We start from the raw sequence: 26,691 nt of genomic DNA, 5'->3' as shown, positions 1-26,691 counted from the left end.
CTATCACAGCAGCCACTGGGCACTTGTCACTCACTGTTTCCTCAGGGCCCAGGGAGTCCTTGTGAACAAGGCTGTTTGCTCGGCCATTTCTGTGCTGTGGGTCTTTAGCATTGGAAAGGAAATTCAGAATCAATTTTCTGACCCCCTGCACAACAGTTGAGGAGGCTGCAGCCACGTCGGGAAGGGCACCACAGGGCTGCCCTCAGAATGCTGTCCCACTCATGCGGGTCTTACTGTTCTTACAGTCATGAACACACTTGAGAGTCTAATGAGAACTGTGAACTCCCCCCCGCCCCCCCGCCTTAGAAAAAGGCCATGAGCACAAGATTTTGCCAAACTTTCTGAGGAATCCTGAACCCTGGTGGTTTCCATGTTAAGAGCCCCTTTGTAGAAGCAGTTTATAGATGCTTTGTGGTCTTAGAGGGAAGCAGAGCCTGCAGGAGGGTTCTCCTGATCTTCTCTGTTCTAAATGGTTCCGACACTTTTGCAGACAGATCTTGGGTATAGGTAGGGACATTTTTACTCTCAGCCCCAGCATAAGTTGGCGTTCTTGTTCTGTGTCCAAAAGAGCATGTGGAGACTCAATTCAGTGAAATGGGTTGTTTCCAGCATTCCTTCCACATGGAACTTAGCTGCAACATAGGAACTGTAGGTTTATAATACAGAATTCATAGAAACAGAGATATGATTAAATGCATCTCTTCATTTTAAAGAAGTAGTTCTGTGCTGAGCTTTGAAATACAGTCTTGGCTCTATTTTGTCTATGCACTTAGATTTCATCGAGAATAGGAATGGACAAAGAGGTTCTCTAGTTCACATTGCCGTTCAAGGCACTGAAGAAGTTATCTAGCCTCTGCTCAGATGGTTTTAATGAAGAGAATGCTCCTCCCTCTGCATTTTTTTTTAATAGTTTTGACTGTTAGGAAGTTCTTTCCTGGGACTTACCTGGTGGTCCAGTGGCTAAGAATTCTGCCAGTAAAGGGGACATGGTTTCGACCCCTGATCCAGGAAGATCCCAAGTGCTGCGGGGCAGCTGAGCCTGTGCACCACAGCTACTGAGCCCATGCCCTGGAGCCCGCGAGCCACAACTACTGAAGCCTGTGCCCCTAGAGCCCGCACTCCATGACGAGAAGCCCCTGCAGTGAGAGGAAGCCCGTCCACTGCAGCTAGGGAGTAGCCCTGGTCCCCTACTATAAGCCAATGTATAGCAAGGAAGACCCTGTGGGGCCAAAAGGAAATAAATTTCAAAATAAGTTCTTTCTCTAACTGAACAGAAAACTTGGTTCTCACAACTTCCACCCATTGGTCCAAGGTCTTTCCTTTGGGTGAAATAGAATGAGTCCTACCCATTTTTATGAGACAGGCTTTAATACATTAGTTGAAAAGATACGCTGCAAGTCTTCCCTTCTCTAGCTTAAACTCAAAGTTCTCACAACCCTCTTTCATATGAAAAAGCCCCCAGAGCCTCATAACCTCAGGGTACCCTAAAATTATGGACACAGATGTGAATGTAATATTTCTGCACAGCCTGAGCACGCACCCTCCAAGGGAGGCCACACTCATGAACAGAGTCTCAGGTGGCCTGAGCTTTAAAAGCCATGTTCCACTAGGGGCCTGCAGTCTAGCAAAATGACCGGGTTGTGTGATGCTGCGGTTAATCCTGATGCTGTCACTCCTCATAAGCATTCTGTCCGCCAGCTTGTGACATCCATCAGCTTTATGAGCATGAACAGGCCTTCTGAAAATTTATCCACAAGGTGACTGACTGCCTTGAGTGGCAGGACCGAGCCTTGAGGCAGACCTAGCAGTCACAGTGCCCAGAGCCGCGTGGCCAGCACTTTGCCAGCCTCCTCCCTAGAGTTCTCAGCCCAGTGACTTGTCATTCAACTCTTGTGGAGTGTTATCTTGCCACAAGGTCAGGAGGAAGCATCTTGATGGACACCGTGCGTGGAAATAATGAAAACACTTCAGCAGCTGCCTCTGATCTGCTTGCTTCAAGAAAAGAAATTAATTTGGCAATTGCACTGGTTTTCAGAGTTTATGCTTTTATTTTCTTTTGGGAGGATCAGGTAGTAAGTGCCAGCTTCCCCTTCGTTTCTACACCTTTGATATCTTGTGGCCACTAAGAACTGTGACCAAGTGCTGTCTCAGTATTCACAGGTCAGTGCGTGGGCAGGGAGCTGGGCAGAAACATGTGTTGGCCTTATTTTGTTTCCGTGAGAATAAAGTGATGTGTTTTGAAGAGTACACAATTGTGATTCCACAAGAGGCCAAGCTGCCCTCCAGTGGCTGTTAGAGAATTGTGTCCATCCAGCATAGCCTGCTCAAGCTGGGCATGACTTTAGAAGTTTATCACCTTGAGCATACCTTGCCATTTTTCATCTAATGGCAGTCACACTACTTTGATTTTATTTGATTTTAATCTAGGCTAGAGCTGCAATATAGAATTTCACTAATAGTTAAGTTTGTCCAGCTCTCTGTTGTAAAGTTGATGACTTGGGTGTTTTAAGCAACAAATTATCATTCTAAAGATGCTATTAAAAAACAACTATTTGACCAGAACCCTCGGTTGTGTGTGCTTGTTCTCAGGTTTTCTCAGAGAGCTCCCTCACCACACATGACAGGGATAGAGTGCAGCAAGTGGAGGCCTGCCTCCTCTCCCTTTACCCACCCTCCTCACCTTGACTGTCCCTGTGCCCATGAGAGCTGACCCCTGCCCCTTTCAGGAACTCCACTGCTACAATCACCTCTATCCTGTGTCATCACTGCCCCCTCCTCTGCTCCATCACCTGTCATCTTTATGTCACCTGCGTGAAAAAGAAAAAGCTGCTTACCCCAGCATCACCCTTGAGTTGCTCCCCTTCACAAGAGAAATTGAAAAGCAGTTTCATTTTCTCTCCCTTCTCTTCTCTCTTCTCTCATCTACTTCCTTTTTTAATTAAAAAAAAAAAAAAGATACAGATGTGTGTGTACACACACACACGAAAATGTAATCAAGAATGAAAAACTAAACATACTTTTTTTACCGTATTACTCCATCTGGAGATGACCACTCTTTATACTTAACTGTCCTTGCAGATCGTTTTCTATGGACACATACATACCTAGATGATTTTTTGTTTTGCTTTTTGCCCAAATGAGGTCATACTGTGTGTGCATGTTAAGTCATTTCAGTCATGTCTGACTCTTTGCGAACCCATGGATTGTAGCCCGCCAGGCTTCTCTGTCCATGGGATTTTCCAGGGAAGAACACTAGAGTGGGTTGCCATTTCCTTCTCCAGGGGATCTTCCCCACCAAGGGATCAAGCCTGAGTCTCCTACGTCTTCTGCATTAGCACTGGCAAGCAGGTTCTTTACTGCTAGCGCCACCTGGAAGCCCAGTCATGCTGTGCCTGCCATTTATAACTTTCATTTTTCAGTGAATGGCCTCCAGCTGTCCATATCAGTAAACTTCCGTCAGGTTTAATAGCCAGGGCCTTGGGATTTCCCCAGTGTCCCCAGAGTCCTTTACTAGTGTGTCCTGCCAGGATCCAGTTGAAGCCCTTGCATTCCTGGTGTCTGGTTTCTGGTTGTCATGTTCTTAAGATTGTCCTAACCCTCCATGACACCAACCTACCTTGTCAGGCAGGTCAGCCTGCAGTGTGTGCACCTCCTAGCTCTGTGTGGCTGCTTCCACGGGGTTGCATCGACCATGCCCTCTGTCTCTGATATTTCTTGGATCTAGAGAGCATATCCAAAGGTTTGATAGACTCACTGACATCTTTGGCTATTTAAATAAAATTTAAGTGATATTGTGTCCTTTATATAAAGGGTCTGCTGCTGCTGCTAAGTCACTTTAGTTGTGTCTGACTCTGTGCGACCCCATAGACAGCAGCCCACCAGGCTCCCCCATCCCTGGGATTCTCCAGGCGAGAACACTGGAGTGGGCTGCCATTTCCTTCTCCAATGCATGGAAGTAAAGAGTGAAAGTGAAGTCGCTCAGTCATGTCCAACTCTTCACGACCCCATGGACTGTAGCCTACCAGGCTCCTCTGTCCATGGAATTCTCCAGGCAAGAGTACGGGAGTGGGGTGCCATTGCCTTCCCCGATATAAAGGGTCAGGGGTCCCCAACTAGACTGTTGACTGGGGAACCAGAGGTGAGTGGCAGGCGTGAGTGAAGCTTCATCTGTTTACAGCCGCCTCCCATCGCTCTCATTACTGCATTATGACAGTGTAATAATAATAGAGATAAAGTGCACAATAAGTGTAATGTGGTTGAATCATTCTGAAACCATCCCCCTCCCTGGTCCCTGGAAAAATTGTCTCCCACAAAACCTGTCCCAGGTGCCAGAAACGTTGGGACCCACCTGCTACTTTATATGAACTCCCAGCAGAAGATGTTTAGTATCTTCTTGACCCACTGTCAATGATGCTAAGTTGACCTCTGGGTTCAGATAGTGCCAATCCAGTCCTCTGTCACACACTCATGTTTTGTCTCATAACTAGAAAGTCATCCACATGTGCTTGCTTCGGCAGGGGGCCCATCCACCATATACCTAGTGCAGTTATGAACCTCAGGTGATAATCCTTGCCGTGAGCAGGAATTTCACAATTCATCCCTCCCGTTGATATCTTTCACCACCACTCTGTTGTCGGGAGAGCTTCCTGGCATCAGCTCTGGCGGAAAGGCAGGGTCCACACCAGGTTCCTTCCCTTCAGCAACCTGTGCTCGGAGTAGGGTGTGGGTTCAATCGCCGCCTCAGATGGGATCACAAGAGGGTTCATATTTCTATCTTTGAGTATTTCCAGTCATTCTTTTTGAGACTTAAATTGCTATAACTGGGGCCAGGGAAGCTGATTCCGCCCAGTCTTTTTGACTGACTGCATTAAGTTTTTAACTTTTTATTTTGAAATAATTTCGAACTGACAGAAAAGTTGCAAAAATAGCCCAAAAAGTTCTTGTATATCTTTCCCTACCCCAGCTCCCCAAAGGTCAACATTTTACCACATGTGCTTGAGCCTTCTTTGTCTGCATACATGCAGTTAGTTATTACACATGCATGCATGCACATCCACTTATATAGACACATATGTTCCTATATACACACGTTTATGCTGATACATAGTCACTAATTTCCTTCCAGTGATTGTTTTTACATTCAGCCTGATTTTTTTAATGTTTGTAAACTCATGAATAATGAGGTTTATGCATGTACTTTACAGACAAAGACAGGTATACATTATGGTATACTTGTATACCATTACAAGTATACATAAACATGTAAATAAATATTGCGTGGATATGTTAGTAGTGTTTATAATAGGCATCATTCATGTGGGTAAATGTGTCCACATGACTTAAGAGAACCTACTAAAGAATCAGTGTGTGTGTGTGTTTGTGTGTGATAATTGACAGTACCAAGGGTATAAGTAAATTTAAAAGGTAGTGGAAATCTGAATGCTTTCCTCTCAGTAAATGCTTTCCTCTACAGTAAAAGACTGAAATGCCAGTTATTTAATTTGGACTCATAATAAAGAATATTATACCCAATAGGCAAATTCCTTTTGATCACACATAGAATTTAAAGGAAACTGACTATATACCAGGTCACAGAGGATGATCAATAAATTCTGAAGTTAAAAATACACAACTGTTTTTCTATGATAATGCAATAAATTTGAAAATATCTCCCACATCTGGAAGCAACAATACACAGAGCAATCTAGGTGAAAGAGAAAATCATAAGGAAAATTATGATATTCCTAAAAGTGCATGACCTCAGAATTGCACCGCATACCAAATTTGATCCAGCTAAGGCTTAAATACTCTTATCAAAAAAGGACAGTTTTTTTTTTTCTTTAAATGAGTTCAGTTTTCAAGAGATTGACAGAAGACCAACAGAGCAAGCTCAAAGGCAGAGAAGGGAAGAATAATAAAGGCAGGGACAAGAAACTAGAAAATAAAAATGAGAGAAAAAAAATCAGCAAAACTGAAAGATTAATAAGCTAGGCAATACGGTCAAGAAATAAAGAATATGCAGGTAACAGACAAAGTCGAAAAGAAGTTATGACAGACATTTTTTTTAAATCTATAGTATTCTAACAAATGTGATGATCGTCAAGAAGTAGACAAAATTTCTTTAGAAATTAAGCACAAAAATTGTCTCAAGAATGATGATACTAAGCACATCATACATATGAACTTATTTAATCTTCTCAACAGTTCTATGAGGTTGCTATCATCTCCATCTTAAAGTTTGGGAAATGGAGGCAGGAAGAAATCATAAATTCCCACAGCCAGAATATGCAGAAATGGGGTCTGAGGCCAGAACAGCTGGTGCAAGCACCACACTCTTAGCCTCTGCACTGCACGGCCTCCCAACAACCTGACTGGATCAGTGGCCATCAGAGGAAGTGAAATGGTAGTCAAAGAGTTCCCCTCCCACCCCCAAATACTCTCCAGGAAAAATCAATCTTACAGATCAGTTTTCACTAAATTTTCAAGAAACACACTATCTTATCTAGCTTTTCAAAGCCACCCATCTTGGTTTAGGCTGGATTAATCTTTTTTTTTTTTTTTTTTTAATGCTCTCATATCCCTCCCAGGGAACATGGCTGAAAATACTGATTATAGGGCTCTGTGGACAGAGATCAATTTAGTAGGTCTGAGGTGGGGGCCATGAATCTGCATCTTTTTTTTTTTTTTTTTTTTTTTTTGAACCCTCCTCCCTCCTTCCTCCCCATACCATCCCTCTGGGTCGTCCCAGTGCACCAGTCCCAAGCATCCAGCATCGTGCATTGAACCTGGACTGGCATCTCGTTTCATACATGACATTTCACATGTTTCAATGCCATTCTCCCAAATCTTGCCACCCTCTCCCTCTCCCACAGAGTCCATAAGCCTGTTCTATACATCAGTGTCTCTTTTGCTGTCTCGTATACAGGATTATCATCACCATCTTTCTAATTAATTAATCTTGGATTAATCTTGATTCCAAAATTGGATAAAGAGAGATCAAGATTATGCTATTTTTTCATGGCCCCTGGCTGAATCCAAGATTGTGTTGTTTATTTCCAAATTCAAGGGTGACTCAACACAATTGTTTCAATAAATAACGTATTTTTGTTTAGGTTTTCAACTTTCAGAAAACTGAATAGAAAAGAATTTCCTTTGGGGCAGAGGAGCCTGGTAGGCTGCCGTCTATGGGGTCGCTAAGAGTCGGACCTGACTGAGCGACTTCACTTTCACTTTTCACTTTTATGCACTGGAGAAGGAAATGGCAACCCACTCCAGTGTTCTTGCCTGGAGAATCCCAGAGACGGCGGAGCCTGGTGGGCTGCCATCTCTGGGGTCGCACAGAGTCGGACACGACTGAAACGACTTAGCAGCAGCAGCAAGGCTTATTCTAGGAAGAGCTGCTGCTGCTAAGTCGCTTCAGTCGTGTCCGACTCGGTGTGACCCCATAGACGGCAACCCAACAGGCTCCCCCATCCCCGGGATTCTCCAGGCAAGAACACTGGAGTGGGTTGCCATTTCCTTCTCCAATGCATGAAAGTGAAAAGTGAAAGTGAAGTCACTCAGTCGAGTCCGACTTTTAGCGACCCCATGGACTGCAGCCCACCAGGCTCCTCTGTCCATGGGATTTTCCAGGCAAGAGTACTGGAGTGGAGTGCCATTGCCTTCTCTGTCTGGGAGAAGCAGGAGACATCAAATGGTCAAATGTGCATGGCTGAGCTAACAGAGAAGCACAGGGTATGATAGCCATGAGGGACCGCCTCGGACCATCAGACCCGAGACCCTGGGGCGGTCAGGATGGTGACAATGGGAGGATGTGGGGCTTGTGGCTGAGCACAGGCAGGCAACCTGGCCAAGTCTCTTCCCAATCCCCTGGTTTAGAAACAGCCCAGCAGCTAGCTGGAGGCAAAAAGTCCCACTCCCCAAGGACTCACCGCCAACTCTGCACAAAATCAAAACGCATCCTTCTGCACAACTATGTCGGACTTCTCATCTGGGCCGAGATGCTTCCCCAGAGCCCCCACTTCCAGGACTGCCTCTGTCCCCTCTTCCCCTGCAATGCCTTCATTTTTCAACAGACACCTGCTGAGAGGCTTCTATGTCCCATTAACAAGACACAAATGGTTACTCCAACTGAGCTGACGACTGAGGACAAGAGGTTGCCTGGGTAGTTCAGTTCAGTTCAGTTCAGTTCAGTCACTCAGTCGTGTCTGACTCTTTGCGACCCCATGAATCGCAGCACGCCAGGCCTCCCTGTCCATCACCAACTCCCGGAGTTCACTCAGACTCACGTCTATCGAGTCAGTGATGCCATCCAGCCACCTCATCCTCTGGCATCCCTTTCTCCTCTTGCCCCCAATCCCTCCCAGCATCAGAGTCTTTTCCATTGAGTCAACTCTTCGCATGAGGTGGCCAAAGTACTGGAGTTTCAGCTTTAGCATCATTCCTTCCAAAGAAATCCCAGGGCTGATCTCCTTCAGAATGGACTGGTTGGATCTCCTTGCAGTCCAAGGGACTCTCAAGAGTCTTCTCCAACACCACAGTTCAAAAGCATCAATTCTTCAGTGCTCAGCTTTCTTCACAGTCTAACTCTCACATCCATACATGACCACAGGAAAAACCATAGCCTTGACTAGACGGACCTTTGTTGGCAAAGTAATGTCTCTGCTTTTGAAAATGCTATCTAGGTTGGTCATAACTTTCCTTCCAAGGAGCAAGCGTCTTTTAATTTCATGGCTGCGGTCACCATCTGCAGTGATTTTGGAGCCCCCAAAAATAAAGTCTGACACTGCTTCCACTGTTTCCCCATCTATTTCCCATGAAGTGATGGGACCGGATGCCATGGTCAGGAGTCTCCAGTCCTGCTGGCTCCATCTACAACAGATGGCTCAGCAGTGGCCGTGATGCTCATGGCTTCCACTCTTGTCCAGCCACCACCCAGCCTTTACCTCTCCCTGGACTGAGCCTGCTACACTGCAGCTGCAGCCACATGTCACTGCCTCTGTGGCAGCCTCCAGAGGTCCCAGTTGACCAGATGGGTGTTAAACCTGGGCTCCCATTGCCACATTGATCACACACACTTTTACACGATCAAGGTTGCCAGCATCACATTTAGGATATTTGGCTGTCCTAAAATCACCTACTGTGTTTTTATTCTGCTGGTAGATTCTAAAAAATTGAAGGTCAGTAAACCATTTTGACCACATCCATTTGATCATAGAAAAAGCAAGAGAATTCCAGGAAAAAAATCTACTTCTGCTTCATTGACTGCTAAAGCCTTTGTGTGGATTACAACAAACTGTGGAAAATTCTTAAAGAGATGGGAATACCAGACCATTTTACCTGTCTCCTGAGGAATATGTACGCAGGTCAAGAAGCAACAATTAGAAGCAGACATGGAACAATGGACTGGTTCCAAATTGGGAAAAGAGTACGTCAAGGTGGTATACTGTCATGCTGCTTATTTAATTATATGCAGAGTACATCATGCAAAATGCCAGGCTGGATGAAGCTTAAGATGGAATCAAGATTGCCAGGAGAAATATCAATAACCTCAGATATGCAGATGACACCACCCCTAGGGCAGAAAGTGAAGAGGAACTAAAGAGCCTCTTGATGAAGGTGAAAGAGGAGAGCGAAAAAGCTGGCTTAAAACTCAACATTCAAAAAACTAAGATCATGGCATCTGGTCCCATCACCTCATGGCAAATAGATGGGGAAAAAAACAGAAACAGTGACAGATTTTTATTTTCTTGAGCTCCAAAATCACTGTGGACAGTGACTGCAGACATGACATGAAAAGATGATTGCTCCTTGGAAGAAAAGCTATGACAAACCTAGATTGCATATTAAAAAGCAGAGACATCACTTTGCAGACAAAGGTCTGTATAGTCAAAGCTATGGTTTTTCCAGCAGTCATGTATGGATGTGAGAGTTGGACCATAAAGAAGGCGCAGCACCGAAGAATTGATGCTTTCAAGCCGTGGTGCTGGAGAAGACTCTTGAGAGTCCCTTGGACTGCAAGGAGATCCAACCAGTCAATCCTAAAGATCAACTCTGAATATTCATTGGAAGGACTGATGCTGAAGCTGAAGCTCCAATACTTTGGCCACGTGATGTGAAGAGCTGACTCATTAAAAAAGACCCTAACCCTGGGAAAGACTGAAAGCAGGAGAAGGGGGTGACAGACCGAGGATAAGATGATTGGACGGCATCACTGATTCAATGGACATGAGTTTGAGCAAACTCCAGGAGATAGTGAAGGTCAGGGAAGCCTGGTGTGCTGCAGTCCACTGGGTCGCAGAGTTGGACACGACTAAGCACCTGAACAATAATGACAAAATCATCTTGATGCTGTGATGCAGATTCCCGGGTCCCCACACAGGCCCTCTGAGTCCAAAGGCTTGCTCATCTGTGCTGTAAATGAGCTCCCAAGGAAGGCCCAATACACATCCACTCTGCCCAGTGTGGGCCCTTCTGAGGGCAGCAGCTTGATCCTGACCTCCCTGCCTCCTACTGTGCCCCTAGGGCAGTTAATGGGAAGTATGCGGGGTTTGGGCCCCCAGTTTGCAGTGCCACCTCCATAAGTCGCCTGCCTGCTCTGAGCCTCTTTTGTGGAACAGTGTCTGAGTTTCCCATTACCACTATTGCAAATTACCACAAACTTACTGGTTCAAAACAAGTGAAAGCTGGTCAGTCGTGTCCAACTCTTTGTGACCCCATGGAGTATACAGCCCATGGAATTCTCCAGGCCAGAATACTGGAGTGGACAGCCTTTCCCTTCTCCAGGGGATCTTCCCAACCCAGGGGTCAAACCCATGTCTCCCGCATTGCAGGCAGATTCTTTACCACTGAGCCACATGCAAGTGTATTCGTGTATAGTTCTGTAGGTCAGAAGTCTCCCTTGGGTCTCACTGAGCTTAAAACAGGTGTCAGCAAGGTTGGCTCCTCCTACAGGCTCTAGGGGAAAATTCGTTTCTTGCCTTCACAACCACCAGAGGCCTCCCACATTCCTTGGCTCATGGCTCCTTGCTCCACACTCAGAACTAGCAGAGTCGCTAGCATCTCTCTGACCCTGCTTCCATACTCACATCTCTTTCCCTGACTCTTCTTGTGTCTCCCTCTTCTGCTTTTGAGCACCCACTGATTATTTGGGGCTCACCTTGATAATCCAGGGCAATCCTGGGTTGAGGTAATCCCCATCTCAAAGTCACACCTGCGAAGTTCCTTTTACCATGGAAGGTCACATATTCACTGGTTCTGGGGTTTAGGCCTTGGGCATCTCTGGGGGCCATTATGGGCGGGTTCACCCTGTACCCCTTGTAATCAGCATTTCTCGAAGTGTGACCCATCTTCTGCTGCGTCAGCCTCACCTGGGGCTCCCATCCTAACTGTGGAGCGTGTTCACCAGACCCCACTCAGCTCAAGAAGCTGCCGGGAGGTGGTGACCACAGCACCCTCAACACAGGCTACAGCACTGATACAGGATACAGCAATCTGACCTCGGTGGCAGCGAGAAAGGATGAGTTTTCATCAGATCCAAGAATGGGTGAGTTAGGAGTTTCACTAATAAAATGCACTTGCCAGAGGCTGCAGTTGTCCTCAGTGTTCTCTGCTTTTACGGGGGACAGTGCTTGGCAGCCCGCGTGGTGTGATCTGGTTCCTGAGTCGCCTGCCGCAGGTGGACCAAGCACTGGGGCCCACACACTGCAGGGCCCTCGCAGGCTGCAGCCACTGTGTGTCTGTGGCAGTGGGGACCACAGGCTCGCCTTCCTCCACCTCATGAAGGCCCACACCAGACTCTGCACCCACAAGTCCCACTGCCTCCAGATGGCCCCCCAGTACCTCTCTGGCCCCACAGTCTCAGCAAGTCCCCCATCCACCCTGGCCACACCCAGCTGCCTCTCACTTCTCCCACCTTCTCCGCATGTTACCGTCATCCACGCCCCCAGCCCCTGCCCCGGACCAGGGCGTGTGCTTCTCAGATGCCTCCTGCCTGCCGTCTCCTCCATCCTGTGCAGGTCAGCGCAGCAGGTCCAGGGGTGGCCTCCTCAGAGGACGAGGACTCCAGCCCTGCCAGCCCAGTGCTGGGCGGGTAGGACACACGCAGGTGGCCCCAGAGTCAGATGTGTGTGGGAGATGCCGTCTGGACCATGGACGGCCAAAGCAGGCGCCGGGGGTGCCGGGAAAGGCCTCATGGATGTCACAGCCAGCACGCCTCCTGCTGGAGGGGCTACCAATGGGGTTGGGGTGGAGCCTACCCTGGGCCACACCCGGAGAACGGAGTCCCAGCTCCTTGCCCGCCAGGAGGCCCAGCCTGGCCCCGACTGCTTCCACCGGGGCCTCTGCACCCTCCCCACCCTCTCCTCCAGGCACACCCACCTCCTTTCTTTGTCACAGAAGCAGGACGCATGCTGGCCACGGGGTCACTGCTCCTGCTACCCTCTCTAGCAAGGATCATCTTCCCACAGACCCTGTAGGGCTGGCTCTTCCTACAGGTCTCAGCGCAGACCCCCTATGGGCAGAGAGGCCTTTCCTGAGCCCTCCCATCTAAAGTAGGCCCGGACACACTCCACCACCTCACCTTGTCTTGGTGACTTCATGGCACTTAGCATTCTCTGAAAGGCTCATTTTATTATCCTTTTGTGTGTAGAATTTGTCTTCAGTCTCCTCTCTCTGAATAGTGGGCTCTGAGGTGGCAAGAACCACATGTCCTGCTCCCTGCAGGATCCCAGCATCCAGCACGGCGCACGGCACACACAGCCCCTCAGGAAATATCCACCGGAGGTGTGTCTCAGGGCAGGGCTCAGGCAGAGGAGACTGAGCTGAGAGCTCCCCAGGTCACTCACCCTCTGTCCCAGCACCGGACTGTCTGGGGCTTGTCCCTGGGCAAGGACTGGAGCAAGAAGATAGGGCTGGAGTAGGGCAGGCCAAAGGGACTTGATGGATGAGGCGGGATAGGGAGGCGCTGGGGAAACATGGAGCCTGAGGTGGCCCAGTCTTCTCCCAGGGTGCAGGCATGGCTCCTGCAGCCAGTGTCCGCAAGCTGGGGACAACTCAGAGCAGAACTCCCTGCTGGCCTCAAGGCTGAGTTCAAGGACTGCGTGCTGTACCCTCAACACAGCCCTGACCTCAGGGACAGTGAGAGAGGCTGCAGGAGGCATCAGGAGGTACAGCCTTCTTCCCTGTCACAGGAATAGCCCTGCTCACTCAGCCATTTGAGACATGCGGGGTGGCCACAGGCAAGTCCACCCTGGGGTTCCAGTTCCTCCACCAAGCACTGCCCTAACTTCAAGCAGCCCCACCACTTCACCCAGTGTGACAACAGCTCCTCAGTGGTCCCCAAGCCTTTGCTCACAGAGAGGGGTGGGGTGGGGAGAGACCTGCCCTTCTCCTTTGAGCTGCACTCTGTGAGGGGGCCCTGAAGTGCTGCTCAGGCCCCAGCAAGTCACAGGTGAGTGGGCTCACTCTTCCGAGTTTTCTCATGCAGCCCTCTCTCCCTAGAACCCCAGCATGCCTCCAGCAGGCATGCAGGGCCTGACCTGAGGGCTCCAGGCATGCGGTGAGAATCCGAGAAGGCTCACTGGCCTCAGGACTGGTCTTAGTACCTAAGCCCCAAGGAGAATCTAAATGCTGGGAATCTCCCCCAACCTTCCTGTTTCTCCTTCCTCTTCACCGCGGCCAGGTTGTTGACACTGGTCTCAGGCATGACCCTCACTGGGACCAGCCTCTGGCCCTAGCCTTGTTATAAAGCTCTGCTGCTCCCTGCCCAGCCCATCCAACTCACCTGCCCTAATACATCTATGTGCCCCAGACAGATGCCTTCTGTCTCCAGGCCTCAGTTTTGCCAACGGTACGAGATACGAGCATTGCTGTTTTTATTTGTTTGGTCTTCTACAAATAGCCTTTGGCGCATGCTAGAGTAGTTCCCTACTCCATCTTCAGGCTGAGCACAAGGGCTACTTCACCTTTGGTTCCAGGGAGGCAACACCTAGGCCGGTAATCCTCATTCTTCAGGACTTTGGAAATGGCCAGAGCCGACCTCTTCAGAGTGTGTGGCAGTTCTGTGGTTTCCTGGGAATATCAGGCAGCTGTGCTCTTTCTGACAGTGTCAACCCAGACATAGCAGGTCTAGGAGAAGGGAAAGGTGGATTCCTATTCATAGTGTTTAAGTGTCTGGACCTAACAATTCCTGAAAGCAGAATATCTTGGCTTTTAATGCTTCATAAGCCAATAAATGCTTCATAAGCCTTTGCCTGTGTGGATCACAATAAACTGGAAAATTCTGAAAGAGATGGGAATACCAGACCACCTGACCTGCCTCTTGAGAAATCTGTATGCAGGTCAGGAAGCAACAGTTAGAACTGGCCATGGAACAACAGACTGATTCCAAATAGGAAAAGGAGTACGTCAAGGCTGTATATTGTCATCCTACTTATTTAACTTGTATGCAGAGTACATCATGAGAAATGCTGGGCTGGAGGAAGCACAAGTTGGAATCAAGATTGCCGGGAGAAATATCAATAACCTCAGATATGTAGATGACACCACCCTTATGGCAGAAAGTGATGAAGAACTAAAGAGCCTCTTGATGAAATTGAAAGAAGAGAGTGATAAAGTTGGCTTAAAGCTCAACATTCAAAAAACTAAGATCATGGCATCCAGTCCCATCACTTCATGGGAAATAGATGGGGAAACAGTGGAAACAGTGTCAGACTTTATTTTCTTGGGCTCCAAAATCACTGCAGATGGTGATTGCAGCCATGAAATTAAAAGACATTTACTCCTTGGAAGGAAAGTTATGACCAACCTAGACAGCATATTAAAAAGCAAAGACATTACTTTGCCAACAAAGGTCTGTCTAGTCAAGGCTATGGTTTTTCCAGTGGTCATGTATGGATGTGAGAGTTGGACTATAAAGAAACCTGAGCACTGAAGAATTGATGCTTTTGACCTGTGGTGTTTGAGACGACTCTTGAGAGTCCCTTGGACTGCAAGGAGATCCAACCAGTCCATCCTAAAGGAGATCAGTCCTGGGTGTTCATTGGAACGACTGATGTTGAAGCTGAAATTCCAATATTTTGGCCACCTGATGCGAAGAGCTGACTCATTTGAAAAGACCTTGATACTGGGAAAGATTGAGGGAAGGAGGAGAAGGGGACGACAGAGGATGAGATGGTTGGATGGCATCACCGACTCAATAGACATGGGTTAAGTAGATTCCGGGAGTTGGTGATGGCCAGGGAGGCCTGGCATGCTGCAGTTCATGGGGTCACAAAGAATCAAACATGATTGAGCGACTGAACTGAACTGAACTGAAGCCAATAAATTATTTTTGCTAAAGCTGATTGGGTTGGGTAACCTGCCACATCTCCTCAGGTAGGTCCTGACTGAAGCAAAGGACAGATACCCTGACTTTTACACTGGGACAAACCAGGACACTTTTAATGTCCAGCAGGAGCCAGCTGAGGAAGGTCACCCAATCTTGTTCAGGCTCCCTCCCCCCAATTCTAAAAGTGAAATAGCAACCGGTTATCCTCCTAGCAGCTCAGTGTCTTCAGAGTGGTGAGCCACCCTCCCAGTAGGCTGGTTCCTAGGACCACCTCCCCGATACGCTTGGAGGGTGATAAGCATTCTTCCCATCCTTTGATGCCCACCCTGTGCCCACCAGACAGGGAGCACAGACAAACCACAGATCAGCGGCCATCACAGGAGGAGAGTCCAGAGGAGCGGCCTGTAAAAGAGGTGCACCGGATTTTAGGCTGCCAGGGGTTTTCCAGGTGAGAGAGTCGGTAGTGGGGAGGGGCCAGTTCAGCTGCAGAATCCAGCAGGAGCCATGACGTGAGGGTGCCATCTGATGCTTGTAGTGGGTCCCACCTCCAGGGGGTGGAAGGCGAACCACAGCGGAGGGTCCTGAATGCAGGGCTGGACTTACGGCCTTGATCCTGAGGCCCGCAGCAGAGGAGAGGCGGGGTGAGCGGGGACTCCTCGGGGATGGGTGGCCTCAGAAGGGAGCGGGAAAGGGAGCCCCGCGGCAGGGTCCTCCGCAGCCCCACCCGGAGCTCTGCGCGCCCAGCCTTCCCCGTGCGGCCGCGAGGGGGCGCCGCGCCGCGCCTCTAGGGCGGCCGCCGAAGTGAGGCGAGCTGCGCCCCGGGCCGCGCGCGGCAGGCGGCGGCCGGCCGGCAGGGTCCGCGGCGCCCCGGCTCAGAGGGAGCGGCAGGCTCAGCCCATGGGCCGAGCTCCGACACGGGGCGCGCCGGGAGCCGGTGAGTCGGGGCGCGGCGCTGCGGGCGGGGCGCGGGAGGAGCTGCGGCGGCGGCGGGTCTGGACGCTGAGAGGCGCGGCTGCGAGCCCGCGGGCCGGCAGGTGTCCGGGCCTCGGGCGGGGACTCGCGGGCTGACCACAGGCGCGCGTGGGTGACAGTGCGCGTGGCCGGCCGGCTGGCGGGGCCGGGGAGCCCCGGCTCGCCGAAGTGTGCGCCCCTCCGGCAGAGACGATGGAGGCGGAGGGGCTGCGGGGCGCGGGTGCGTGCGCGGGGAAGGCGCCAGGAGGAGACCGGCGGAGCGCGCACCCCCGGCCGCCGGGGCTCGTGACTCACTCTGCCGCGCGAGCACCGCCACTCGCCTTGGCGCGAGGAGCAAGCTTCCTCAGCTGCTCGAGTGGCAGGAAAAGCCAGCCTGGGCCCAAAGCCTACCCAACACGAGACCTCAGTTTCCCGGACTGTGAAATGGGAACAGGAAGGCTGACCTGCCGACTGCTTGTGAAGATGGCAGAGGGCCTTGTGTGTGGGAGAAGAGGATGTTGTCAGCTCTAAAGCTGGGATAGGATTGAGGAAAGGATCGATGCGAGAGAGCCTGCAGGGGCAATGGGGTCAGCTCCGGGTTCTGGGTGTGTTCCTCATTAGTGATGGTGGGCGGGGCCAGGAAACCTGGAGTCCGCTCCCCTCTGCGTCCAGGCGGGGACTGGGAGGCCTGGAGGGGAAGAGGCCAGGGAGGCTCCTGCCCCTGCCCCAGGCTCAGCGTGGGGAGCAATGTTAAAAAGACAGACAAGCCAGCTTGGGGTATGGAGGGGCTCACCTCACTCCCTGTCTCCTGGCTCTCTGAGGCAGGTGCTCTGCTGAGTCTCAGGAGTCAGAGCAGTGTCCTGGGAAGATTTGCTTGCAGGGCGGGTGCTGTGTCTCCGTCTTAGTTGAAGTTACTGAGCCTTAGAGCAGTCACAGGACTTGTTCAAGGTCTCAGGACCATTGGAGTTTCAACCATGGTAGGACTGGTTCCAAAAGCCGTACTCCAGTCACTGTGCCAAGTAACCAGGAGGGGCCTGGGTTTGTGGCCTCACTTGCCTACAGCATTGCATTCCTTAACCTCCTGTGTGCTGTCTGCTGCTGGCCCTGAGGAGTGCTTACAAGCAGATGTGGGAGAGGGGAGCTGAATAAGTCATCTAAAGAAAAGCCAAGGTAATGGCAGGAGATAAGTGGTAGAAAAAAAAAAAAAAAAACCGTAATTAGGGTGGAGACTGAGGAGGGGGTGAGGAGAGGCTTACCCTGGTCAGAGAGGATGTGTCTGAGCCGTGACCACTGACCACGGCTGTGATGTGACTCCTACAAACGGTCCAAAGATGCAAGCCCCTGAAGCAGGCACAGGTGGGAGGAGGGAGGAGCTGAAACAGAGCCAGTTTTGTGAGCTGTGGAGTTTGACCTTTCCTCCAGGTGCGATGGACAGACACTGGAGGGTTTCGAGTTTTGAGTATTGAAAGGATGTCCCTAAGGTGAGTGGAGAGGACTCTCAGGAGCAGGAGAGGGAGCAGGCTGTGGAGTCTGCCAGAGATTCTCAAGGATAGCCAACCGGCTGCCAGATGTGGAGTCTGCCGTCCTGGCAGAGCCAGGGGCTCAAGAAGGGCAGGGTCTTCTGCAGGTGATGGGGTTGTTAGCTGTGGCCGACAAGAGAACCAGTTTGGTCTGAAGCCCTACCTGTCTTCCTGCATCCTTCCGGGTGCCCATCTCAGACCTCCCTGTGCCTGGCAGGGGAAGGAGTGCCTGCCCCGAATGTGTAGAGATGAGATGCTGGGTGTTCAGGTGGATCTCTGCATCCTTTCATATGTTCCCTTAAGTCTTTGAGCTAATCCAGCTCTGACTTGTACTTTGACCCAGGCCTAGAGTCAGCCATTTCTCAAGAAGCCTTGGTATCTTTTAGTGGGGTTGTGGTGGGGGTTAGAAACCAGTATCTGAGCATTAGATAGAAATGCTCATTGCTACCATGGCATCATTGACCCTAGACCTTCTCAGTGGACTGAACCGAGAACTGCTTTTTTAAAACTGAAAGTTAATAGTTCCATCTCCTTTCTCCTACAATAAGAATCTGGTTCCCCCAAAATATCAATATAAAAGTTGAGTTATATTTTATTCGATGGAAATTTTTAGGACTTAAGCCCAGGAGGCAGCATCTCAAGTAACCCTGAGAGAACTGCTCCAACGAGGCAAGAGGGGGAGCCAGGTTATATAGAAGTTTTGCAACAGAGGGCAAGTAGTCTAAAGTCAAAAGATAACTGTAAATTAAAGAAAACCAGATATCTCATGTTAAGGAACCTAGCACTTTTCTGTGTATGGGAAGATGCAAGAGTCTGGGCTTACTGAAATCATTCCTTTGATATGCTCCTCAGCTAGTATCCTGTGTTTTCAAATCCCGAGTTTCCTCAGGGCTCACCATGGGGAGTGGCTACAGTCTGATGGCTGCTAGAGGGCAGGTATTCTTCTTTCCTGAGTTCCCTCAGGGCTCACCAGCTCACTGTCCGTGCTGGCTGCAATTGCTAATGACTGTGACATCCTTTGTTTACTGACATGGCAGGCAATATTCCATTTCTCAGTAATAATTTGCTTAACCCTAGAATACACTCAAAATACTTTCAGAATCACTACATCCAAACCAACCATAACCTACCAGGTCACGTTCAGGATTTCTTTGGCTGTCAAGTCAGCACTATGTAAATATGTTATCAATTTGATATACCATTAGTTTCATCTGTTTCTGTTTGCACACAATTCATTTTTTTCCCCTTTATGATATAATTTAATTTTTGAACATTTGTTTTACATGGTCCAAAGGTCAAAACTAAGAAAAAAAAAAAGCTGTATTTGAAGTCTCAATCCCATTCCTGCCTCTTTCTTCTTGTTCCCGTACTATGGTATTTGAAATAATTTCAGATTTATTCTTCCTGGGTCTCTTTTGTTAAGTAAGCCACTTATAAATTATTACAAAAGTTAGTATATATATATCTTTTTTGTGCCTTGCTTTTTTCAATTAGAAATGTCTTTTTACTGGTTCATAGAGATGCTCCTCATTCCTTTGTACTCCACATTGTACTCCATTCTGAGGCTGTTCCATACTTATTCAACTATCTTGTGCATTGACATTTGGGTTTTTTTTTAACAAGCCTTTGCTATTAAAAATAATGGAATAATAGATAACCTTGCACATAGGTTGCTTGTATTTGTGGAGGCATATTATTGATTCCAAGAAGGAAGAGTAAATAAGTATTTATTTTGTTAACTGTTCTTGATTTCCCTCTCCCCAAATTCTGCACTCCTACCAGCAGGTGTGACAGTGTCTGTTTTCCCCACACCTGCATGGACCTGAGAGCCAGTAAATAGTGTTTCAATACATTATAATTTACATTTCAATTATTATGAGTGAAATTAGCTTTTCATTTGTTTATGAGTCATTTGATCATCTTCTTTCTGTAAATTGCCTGTCTATATATTTTGTCCATTTCCTTTTGGATTTGAGGGTGTTCTTTTCTTTGGATTTAAAATTTTGTCTAAAATACGTATTAGAAATATTAGTACTTTATCTTTGTTAAATTGTGACTATTTCTCCCAGGCTTCTTTTTACTCATTCATAGTGAGTTTTACCATTAAGAGCTTCTGTTTTGAGACCATTAATTTAGTCATTCTTTTCATTTATTGCATCTAGATTTTGAATCCTAGTTAGAAAGGCTTTTCTCAACCCAACTGTGATGGAATTCACCTCTGTTTCCTAAAAGTCTTTTGGTTTTGTGCTTAGTTTACAGATCCAATAATCTTTTTCCAAATATCTATCCCAACCTTTTTTTTAAAGGCCATCTTTTCTCTTGTGATCTGAAATGCATTTGTGTCATATACTAAATATCCAAATGCAGCTGGACCTGTTTCTAGTCTGTCACACAGCTTTATCCCTTTGTGTGCTGGTGTCACATGTAGGAGTTACGCTGTGTGTGTCTGTGTGAACAGCAAGGAAAACTGTATCTACAGCTGTTGCAATAGAGGAAAGAGATTGAACTCAATTCCCATTATTATGTTTTGATGTCTGATAGGACTAATCTTCCTTCCACTGCTTTTATTTCAGGGTTTTCCTAGCTATTCTAACTGATATCTTTTGTTAGGACCATATTAACTTTATGTATAACTTCAGGATAATTGATGTTTTTATGAAGTTGAGTCATCTTGTCCAAAAATAAGGAATGTCTTCATTTGTATTCAAGATTCCTTACTTTTTTATTTGTTTAAGACCACTTTCAGGAGCATTTTGAAGTTTTCTTCATGGTCCTTGTCAAGTTTATTCATGAATATTTTACCTCGTTTGTTCCTATTATGATGGGGAAAACTTTTTCCCCCATCATACCTTTTTTTTCATGGCTTTATATCTTTTTGTTTATTTCTTTTTTCAACATAATTAAGATTTATACAATTCTCACACAACAGTATGATACAAATTCTATTCAAGTTCCCATAGATTGTAAATTAGGAAACACTAAAATATATTCAGGGACATAAAACAAGGTGCAAAAATTACATGATCTAAAGATATTGAATGCAGAGTCTGTTCTCTTATGACTATGGAATTATGTTAGAAATCAATATTGAAGATATTTGAAAATAACCCACATATTTTTAAGTGCAGTGTGACGTTTACCAAGAGAGATCTTCAAGTTAGCCATCAAAAGCTTCAATAACTTAGACTGAAAAAAACACAGAGGATGTTTGCAGAGAATAAAGCATTGAAATGAGACATTAATATTAAAGATACTTTAAACAAAATCCCATGTATTTGGAAATTAAATGATGGATGTTTCTAAGAAGCCATAACAAGAAAAATTAGACAATATTTGTCTAATATTGTCTAATAATGAGAAAAGAGTTTACCATAATTTATTTCACACAACTGAAGCTACTCAATGCATTTAAATACAAAGTGGAGTCTTGAATAAGATATGAAAATGAATAATGGACAGTGGCATGAAACTTTATGAAATTTGAACAAAATCTGAACTTTAGGTATCTCTTGCTAATTCCTGTTTTTTTTGTTTTGTTTTGTTTACAATTTAGTATTTCTTTATATTCTCTGAATTGGTTTAGAAGTTTCAAGCCTCATTCACAAATATTTTTAATCACTAAGATAAATTGCCTAGACTTTTAGCACTAATACTAGATGCTAAAAAGCATGGAACCATATCAGAGTTTTGTGTGAATATAAATTAGAAATGTAGCATTCTACACATTCTACACATACTAAGTCAAACAAGTGGAATCAAAATATCATGGATTTTTTAGCTAGGCAAAAATTCATAAATTTTCTAAAATATTTATATGTATAATATATGTATGTGTGTGTGTATGTGGTGTGTGTGTGAAAAAACCTTTTCTACTAGATAAAGTCTTGAGAAAGAACAACAACAAAAAAGAAGACATGGAGAAATTGGAAAACATAAACTAAATGAAATGGAAGCACTGAATAGGAAATAGAAAAGGAAAACAAACTAGATAACAGTAAAAGATCCTCATATAATCTGTTGTTTTTAAATATGGCTGCTTGTTAGAAACATATCTGGAGGTACCTGGGCATTTGTATTTTTTCAAAAAATTCTAAGATAACTCTATTATGCATGTGGATTTTAAAAAATGATTATAGGTTTTTCTATTAAATGGTAGTTTTGATGATACAGAATTCTGTTATTTTCTGTTGATTAATCATGATACAATTATATTAAGTGAATAATACTTCAGTCAGTTCAGTTCAGTTGCTCAGTCATGTCCAACTCTTTGCAACCCCATGAGCTGCAGCACACCAGGCCTCCCTGTCCATCACCAACTCCTGGAGCTTGCTCAAACTCATGTCCATCAAGTTGGTGATGCCATCCAACCATCTCATCCTCTGTCATCCCCTTCTCCTGCCTTCAATCTTTCCCAGCATCAGGGTCTTTTCCAATGAGTCAGTTCTTCCCATCAGGTGGCCAAAGTACTGGAGCTTCAGCTTCAGCATCAGTTCTTCCAATGAATGTTCAGGGTTGATCTCCTTTAGGATTGACTGGTTTGATCTCCTTGCAGTCCAAGGCACTCTCAAGCGTCTTCTCCAACACCACAGTTCAAAAGCATCAATTCTTTGGCGCTCAGCTTTCTTTATAGTCCAACTCTCACATCCATACATGACTACTGGAAAAACCATAGCTTTGACTATACAGACGTTTTTCAGCAAAGTGATTGATGTCTTTGCTTTTTAATATGCTATCTAGGTTGGTCTTAGCTTTACTTCCAAGGAGCAAGCCTCTTTTAATTTCATGGCTGCAGTCACCATCTGCAGTGATTTTGAAGCTCAAAAAAATAGAGTCTGTCACTGTTTCCATTGTTTCCCCATCTATTTGCTATGAAGTGATGAGACCGAATGCCATGATCTTAGTTTTTTGAATGTTAAGTTTTAAGCCAGCCTTTTCACTCTCCTCTTTCACTTTCATCAAGAGGCTCTTTAGTTCCTCCTTGCTTTCTACCATAAGGGTGGTGTCATCTGCTTATCTGAGGTTATTGATATTTCTCCTGGCAATCTTGATTACATAATCACAGTAGTAAAAGATGTTTATCAGTTTTCACAATCAATACCCAGACAAAAAATAAAAGATAATTACAGTTGCAAACTGTAATGGAAGCATGATTAACCTAATAATTTGAAATAATTGCATAAAATTTCAGGGATTGAACAGAGTGATGTGGTAAGTGGAAGTGCTAGGCTTATGTCTTTTGGTTGGTGCACTTGATCCATTTACAGTTAAGGTAGTTATCAATATGTATAATCCTATTAACATTTTCTTAATTTTTTGAGGTTTATTTTGTGTAGGTCTTTTCCTTCTCTTTTGTTTCCTTCCTAGAGAGGTTCCTTTAGCCTTTATTGTAAAGCTGGTTTGGTGGTGCTGAATTCTCTTAAACTTTTGCTTGTCTGTAAAGCTTTTGATTTCTCCATCAAATCTGAGTGAGAGTCTTGCTGGGTAGAGTATTCCTGGTTGTAGGTTCTTCTCTTTCATCACCTTAAATATATGGTAACATTCCTTTCTGGCTTGTAAAGTTTCTGTTAAGAAATCAGCTGATAACCATCTTTGCATGAAGTGTTCCCTTGGTATCTCTAATTTTCTTGAAGAGATTTCTAGTCTTTCCCATTCTGTTGTTTTCCTGTTTCTTTGCACTGATCACTGAGGAAGGCTTTCTTATCTCTCCTTGCTATTTTTTGGAACTCTGCATTAAAATGGATATATCTTTCCTTTTCTCCTTTGCTTTTCACTTCCCTTCTTTTCACAGCTATTTGTAAGGCCTCCTCAGACAGCCATTGTTGGGAAAAATATCAATAACCTCAGATAAGCAGATGACACCACCCTTATGGCAGAAAGCAAGGAGGAACTAAAGAGTCTCTTGATGAAAGTGAAAGAGGAGAATGAAAAAGTTGGCTTAAAGCTCAACATTCAAAAAACTAAGATCATGGCATCCAGTCCCATCACTTCATGGCAAATAGATGTGGAAACAGTGGAAACAGTGACAGACTTTATTTTCTTGGGCTCCAGAATCACTGCAGATGGAGACTGCAGCCATGAAATTAAAAGAGGCTTGCTCCTTGGAAAAAAAGCTATGATCAACCTAGACAGCGTATTAAAAAGAAGAGACATTACTTTGCCAACAAAGGTCTGTCTAGTCAAAACTACGGTTTTCCCAATAGTCATGTACGGATATGAGAGTTGGACCATAAAGAAAGCTGAGTGCTGAAGAATTGGTGCTTTTGAACTGTGGTGTTGGAGAAGACTCTTGAGAGTCCCTTGGACTGCAAGGAGATCAAAGCAGTCCATCCTAAAGGAACTCAGTCCTGAATATTCATTGGAAGGACTGATGCTGAAGCTAAAGCTCTAATACTTTGGCGACCTGATGGGAAGACTCATTGGAAAAGACCCTGATGCTGGAAAGATTGAAGGTAGGAGGAAAAGGGGACAACAGAGGATGAGATGGTTGGATGGCATCACTGACTCTGTGGACATGAGTTTGAGCAAGCTCCAGGAGTTGGTAATGGACAGGGAAGCCTGGTGTCAGAGGTCAGAAAGAGTTGGACACGACTGAGCGACTGAACTGAAGTGAACTGGTCTGGTGGTGCTAAATTCTCTTTAACTTTTGCTTCTCTGGAAAGCTTTTGATTTCTCCATCCAATCTGAACGAGAGTCTTGCTGGGTAGAGTATTCTTGGTTGTAGGTTCCTCCCTATCATCACTTTAAATATATGGATTCCCTTCTGGCTCATAGAATTTCTGTTGAGAAATCAGCTGATAACCTGATGGGTGTTCCTTGTATGTTATTTGTTATTTTTTCCCTTGTTGCTTTTAATATTTTATTGTTGTCTTTAATTTTCATCAGTTTGATTACTATTTGTCTCTCTGTGTTTCCCCTTGGGTTTATCCTGCCTGGGATTCTCTGCGTTTCCTGGACTTGGTTGACTATTTCCTTTCCCATATTAGGGAAGTTTTCAGTACTTCTCTCTTCAATTATTTTCTTGGTTCCTTTCTCTCTCTTCTTCTACTGGGATGCCTATAATGCAAGTGTTAGTGCCCTTAATGTCCCAGAGGTCTCTTAGGCTATTTTTTTTTTTTTTCCATTCTTTTTTCTATATTCTGTTCTGCAGCAATGATTTCTACCATTCTGTCCTCCAGGTCAGTTATCTGTTCTTCTGCCTCAGTTCTTCTGCTATTGATTCCTTCTAGTATATTTTTCATTTCTGCTTGTTCTTTCATACTTCTGGTGTTTGGTAAACATTTTTTGAATCTTCTCAACCTTTGCCTCCATCCTTTTTCTGAGATCTTGAATCATCTTCACTGTTATTTTTCTGAATTCTTTTTCTGGAAGGTTGCCTAATCTCCACTTCATTTAGTTGTTTTTGTAGGGTTTTATCTTGCCTCTTTGCGTGGGACAAAACCCTCTGCTTTTTCATCCTGGTTAACTTTCTGTAATGTGGTTTTGTTCTCGCCACTGAGGGACTGTGGTTCTTCTTGCTTCTTCTGTCTGCCTTCTGGTGGAGGAGGCTTAGAGGCTTGTGTAACCTTCCTGATTGGAGGGACTGGTGATGGGAAGGAGTGGGTCTTGCTCTGGTGGGTAGGGCCATGCCCAGAAAAACTTTAATCCTGTTATCTGCTGGTGGGTGGGGTTGTGCTCCCTCCCTGTTAGTTGTTTGGCCTGAGGTGACCCAGCCCTGGAGTCTGTGGGCTCTGTGGTAGGGTTAATGGTGACCTCTAAGAGGACTTACACCAAGGGCATCTTCCAGGACTGCTGTGGCCAGTGCCCTTGTCCCCACGATGAGCCACTGCTGACCCCCACCTCCATAGGAGACCCTCCAACAGTAGTGGTCGGCCTGGTTCAGTCTCCTGTGGGGTCATTGCTCCTTTCCCCTGGATCTTGGAGTAGGCACGATTTTTGTCTGTGCCCTCCAACAGTGGGGTCTCTGTTTCCCAGTCCTGTGGGAGTGCTGTAATCAAAGCCTGCTGGCCTTCACAGTCAGATTCCCTGGGGATTCTCAGTCCCTTTGTCAGCTCCCCAGGCTGGGAAGCCTGACATGGGGCTTAGAACCTTCACAAGAGTGGGAGAACATCTTTGATGTTATTGTTCTCCAGTTTGTGGGTCACCACCTGACAGATATGGGATTTGATTTTATCATGTTCGTGCACCTCCTACCATCTTGTTGCAGCTTCTTTTTCTTTGGACGTGAGATGTCTTTTTTGGTGGGTTCCATCGTTCTCCTGTCAATGCTAGTTGCAATTTTGGTTCTCTTGCAGGAGGAAATGAGCACATGTCCTTCTACTCTGCCATCTTGAACTGGAAGCTTCTTTTTTTTTTTTAAAGGAAACTCCATGCTGTTTTTTAAAGTGACTGTACCAATTCACATTCCCACCAGTAGTGCATAAGCATTCCATTTTCTCCACCTCCTCACCAACACTTGTTATTTCTTGTTCTTTTAATATATATATATATTTATATATATTATTATATATATACTATTATATATATATATTATATATTATATTATATATATTAATATATATATTAAAAGAATATAAAAATATATATATTTATATATATAAAATAGCCACTCTAACAGTTGTGAGGTGATATCTTATTGTGAATTTGATTTGAATTTCCCTGATATTTAGCAATGTTCTGCATCTTTTCATGTAACTTTTGACCATCTGTATGTCTTCTTTAGAAAAATATATATTCAGATATTCAGCCCATTTTTTTTACTTTTTAAAAAATTTATTTATTTATGATTGGAAGATAATTGCTTTACAATGTTGGTTTCTGCCATACATCAGCATTAATCAGCCATAGGTATACATGCCAATTTTTAAGTCAGATTGTTTGTTTTTTTAAAATGAT

General features: G+C 45.8%; 1 protein-coding gene across 2 annotated transcripts in view; it reads left to right on the top strand.

The window, feature by feature from the left end:
- Positions 1-16,021: 16,021 nt before the first annotated feature.
- Positions 16,022-26,691, top strand: part of RASGEF1C (RasGEF domain family member 1C) — a 128,716-nt gene continuing 118,046 nt past the window's right edge. For both annotated transcript variants that reach the window (XM_070374806.1, XM_070374805.1), the window contains exon 1: positions 16,022-16,262. The gene's annotated coding sequence lies outside the window, so the exon portion shown is untranslated. The remainder of the gene's footprint in view (positions 16,263-26,691) is intronic.

Source organism: Bos mutus, chromosome 7 (genome assembly GCF_027580195.1).
Source record: "Bos mutus isolate GX-2022 chromosome 7, NWIPB_WYAK_1.1, whole genome shotgun sequence".
NCBI classification, from domain to species: Eukaryota; Metazoa; Chordata; class Mammalia; order Artiodactyla; family Bovidae; genus Bos; species Bos mutus.
Note: the sequence above shows the minus strand (reverse complement) of the source record. Positions and strands in the feature narration are given on the sequence as shown.